The 4,218-nt window shown below is 48.1% G+C and overlaps 1 protein-coding gene across 2 annotated transcripts in view; it reads right to left on the bottom strand.

Moving 5' to 3' along the window:
- Positions 1 to 452, bottom strand: part of MARCH1 (membrane-associated ring finger (C3HC4) 1, E3 ubiquitin protein ligase) — a 622,174-nt gene extending 621,722 nt beyond the window's left edge. For both annotated transcript variants that reach the window (XM_005860516.2, XM_014534989.1), the window contains exon 1: positions 178 to 452. The gene's annotated coding sequence lies outside the window, so the exon portion shown is untranslated. The remainder of the gene's footprint in view (positions 1 to 177) is intronic.
- Positions 453 to 4,218: the final 3,766 nt, after the last annotated feature.

Genomic DNA, 4,218 nt, shown 5'->3' with positions numbered 1-4,218 from the left:
GGGAGCCTCTGCTCCGGCGCGGACCCACCAGGCAAAGGCACCTGCTGCTGGGGCTCCTGGGACTGGCGCTGGTGCCAAACCCCGCTCCGGGTCAAGGACGCAGGCGCCTGGGACGGCGAGCCCAGGAGGGTGCGGACTCGCGACGAGTGTAATTGAATGATCTTTGCAGTCACTCACCGGCGGAGGGCGAAGTCGCTCAGGCGGCTGCGGGGCTGAGCAGGGCGAGCACTCCCCGGCGCAGGCATCCTCCCATCCTTTGTCACTAGCGGGCGGAGCGCTCCTCCCAGGCTTGCGGACGTGCAGCGGGGTGGCGGGCAGCCCGGCTCTGGCTCTGCTTCCCAGCCCTCTCCCTCATCGCCTCCCCTCCCTTTCTCTGTCCCCCTCTCGGAGCCGGCTCTCACTCGGCTTCCATGATGTCATCCGGTGGAAATCTGCCATGCTCAAAGGCTGGAATAATCCAGCGCTCACGCGGGGAACAGGGCGCGGGGGCGGAGGCGGCCGCGGAGCCTTTAGGCGCGCGCACCCAGAACCTGCCGAGTCAGGATAACTGGGGTCAAGGACAGTCCAGAGGCGGGGGTGTGCGCAAAGGTGGCTCTGAGGGGGAGTGTGGGCAGGGTGGGCGTGGTGGGGGAAAGAGCCCAGGACGAAAAGTGCAGTCACTGCTGCAAAGATTTCTAACTTATAAGGGTAGGGAGAAAGTTTCCTTAGCTTCTCCGCGGCTCATGCGACCAGCACAGTGATGGACACCTTATGTGCGACCCGGAGAACGACTAGAAGCCCTGGGACTCTGCAGCCTCAGCTTCGGTGAGAAAGTTTAGGATGTCTAGCTGACGCCAGGTAGCCTGGATGAGGAGCAGCTGCAAGGATGAAGACAGACGCGGACTGTTTATGGGCGAAAGAATCTGAAAGAAAACATTGTCTTGTTCGGTGACGGCGGGAGGGGGACCTGACGACCTGTGAAACTAACATGGAAAAGATAGCTGCTCCCAGGAGAGAAGCCAAGAGCAGAAATTCACCCGTGGCCCTAGCTTTTTCCTCCTTTCCTCCACACCAAATACTATTGGGTCCTCTGGCAGTGGCTTCCTCCTAGCCTCGCCCAAGGATTGCCATAGCTGAAACCACTTAAGTCATGAGGTTCAGTAAGAGCTGTAAAAGATGTGATGTCAATTCTTTTTTGCTTAATATTCTTTATAATATCAGTAGATGCTTTATTAGAGAAATAGCCCCAATACTTTGGAAGATTCCCTTGTACCAGTGGACACACACCCACAAACACACACATAGATCGGAGATCCAACCCTGCATCAACCTAGGGCCGCTTCTTGTAAACAAACTCTCACTGTTCAGAGAACATATCCCAACAACTGATCCCAATCTTATCAAGCATTGCTTCAAGGAGTCTCTTGAGGTTCCCAGGATTACCTACCACTATCGCACCTGGAAGAAACAGGTTGCAGAGGAGAGCACCAACACCCAACCCAATACTGATTAGGCAGCTTAACTGAGCGGCCTAGGTAGGAACATACAGACTCTGCCGGAGGATTCATCCACCATCATCCTTTAAGTATAGAGACTAGAAATGGCATTTATTACAAATACTAGAGGCCTGGTGCACGAATTCATACACAGGTGGGGTCCCTTGGCCTGGCCAGCGATTGGGGTTGATGAGGAGGAGGGGCAGTAAGGGGCTGCTGGAAGTTCTGATGGGGCCGGGGGAGGTTGGCTGTGGGAATGCACTGACCACCAGGGGGCAGCTCCTGCATTGGCGTCTGCCCCCTGGTGGTCAGTGCACGTCATAGCAACTGGTTGACCAGTCGTTCGGTCGTAACTGTTGCTTAGGCTTTTATATATATACACTAGAGGCCCGGTGCACGAAATTCGTGCCCATGGTGGTATCCCTCAGCCCAGCCTGCACCCTCTTCAATCTGGGACCCCTCGGGAAATGTCTGACTGCCGGATTGGGCCCGATCCGGGATTGGGCCCAAACCGGCAGTCGGACATCCCTCTCACAATCTGGGACTGCTGGCTCCTAACCACTTGCCTGCCTGCCTGCCCGCCTGATGCCCCAACCACTTCTGCCTGCCAGCCTGATTGCCCCCTAACTGCTTCCCTGCCAGCCTGATGATGTCTAATTGCTCCCCTGCCAGCCCGATCGCCCACAACTGCCCTTCCCTGATGGCCCAATCGCCCACAACTGCCTTCCCCTGCTGGCCCAATCGCCCTCAACTGCCCTCCCCTGCCGGCCTGATCACCCACAACTGGCCATCTTTGTGGTGGCCATCTTGTGGTGGCCATCTTGTGACAACGTCAAGCACGAGGGCATGAGGACCACCTAGGCTTTTATTAGTATAGATTAGAGACCCGATGCATGGAATTCATGCAAGGGGCTCGGCCCTCGCATCTCCAGCTGCCTCGGCCCTCACAGCCCTGGCTTCATCAGGAAGGTCGTCCTGCTGTTTGGCCATTTGGTCAATTTGCATATTACACTTTTATTATTATAGATATAGATGGGTACAATTAGAAACACCTTAAACTTTGTAAATACAAAGAGAAGCACTCGGTATAACGTCAACTTGAAGGCCAGTTTGTTAATTCACTATGAAATTATGAAATCCACTGGGACATTTCTTAGGGGAAAGAAGTGTGAAAAAGCAGGATCAGAAATTAATTTTTTTAATAAAATATCAAAAAGGCCATAGTGTAATGTAGGAAACCTAGAAGTGTTAACTTGGCCCTGGCCAGGTAGCTCAGTTGGTTAGAGTGTCCTTCCTATAAGCCAAGGTTGCTGATTCAATCCTAGCTCAGGGCACATACAAGAATTAACCAATGAAATGCATAAATAATTGGAACAACAAATCAATGTTTCTCTCTCTATCTCTATCTCTCCTCTTCCTCTCTATCTAAAATCAAAATGAAAATAATTTTTAAAAGCATTAAAATGTTAACTTGCATTTATTTGTTTTCAAATTAAAATAATTCAGGTTGCTCAGTGGTTGAGCATCTACCTATGAACCAAAAGGTCATGGTTTGATTCCTGGTCAGGGCACATGCCCAGTTTGCTAGCTCAATCCCCAGTGGGGGGCGTGCAGGAGGCAGTTGATGAATGATTCTCCCTCATCATTGATGTTTCTATTTCTCTCTGTCTCCCTCTCTCCCTGAAATCAAAAAAAATTTTTTTTAAATATATTTTAGGTATCATTAATATGTGTTACATCTTATTAGTATATATTATAAAGATATGTTTAACATCCTTGTCTACATCCTTACTTTAAAAAAGTGTTTAGCCCTAGCTGGTTTGACTCAGTGGATAGAGCATTGGACTACAGACTGAAGGGTCCTGGGTTTGATTCCAGTTAAGGGCACATGACCAGGTTGCTGGCTTGATCCCCAGTGGGGGGTTGGGGGGGGGGAGGGGGTGTGCAGGAGGCAGCCAATCAATTATTCTTTCTCATCATTAATGTTTCTCTCTCTCCCTCTCCCTTCCTCTCTGAAATCAATACAAATATATTTTTAAAAATAATAATCTAAAAAATAAGTTTTTAAAATTTTAAGAATAGCCACTTATCCTTTCCTACAAATCAAAATACAAAGGAACATATAAAATGCATGAACAACTTTTGCAGGTGAGTATTTTTTAATATCAAAATAGTGAAAACTTTAAAAAATCAGGGCAACTAGAAAATAAACTAGATATTTTAAATTTATTAGAGGGAAGAATTTGGTAATGTAAGCAATGGCCATCTTTGAGAATAGACAAATGATCTAATTGCTTATAAAAAAGTAATTAGAACTGTTAATGATGCTGTTCCAAGGATAGAAGAAGGTCAAGTTGTAAACCTTCCTTTGTAGATTGCTTCTCTTCTGCTCCATCTATCTTCATTGCCTCTGTTGATCTTGCTGTGCTTCAGCATTCTCTGGACTAATGAGCAAGTATGGAGACAAGAAGGTCATAGGAAGTCAACAGATATGGGGAACTTACACAAATAACCAAAAAGATCAGAAAATGTACCAGTATCCCCCAGTTTTAAAAAAAATCACTGCTCTAAAGGATTAAAGAACCTATATCGTGTACACTTAAAACTTGCATGATGTTATATGTCAATCTACACTAATAAAAGAGAAACATGGTAATTAGCATACGACCGCTACCCTTCCCATTGGCTAATCAGCATATCCTTATGCAAATTAACTGTCAGCCAAGATGGCAGCCGGCAGCCA

This window comes from Myotis brandtii, unplaced genomic scaffold (assembly GCF_000412655.1).
Source record: "Myotis brandtii unplaced genomic scaffold, ASM41265v1 scaffold136, whole genome shotgun sequence".
Taxonomy (NCBI): Eukaryota; Metazoa; Chordata; class Mammalia; order Chiroptera; family Vespertilionidae; genus Myotis; species Myotis brandtii.
The sequence above is the reverse complement of the archived record's forward strand: the minus strand, read 5'-3'. Positions and strand labels throughout refer to the sequence as shown.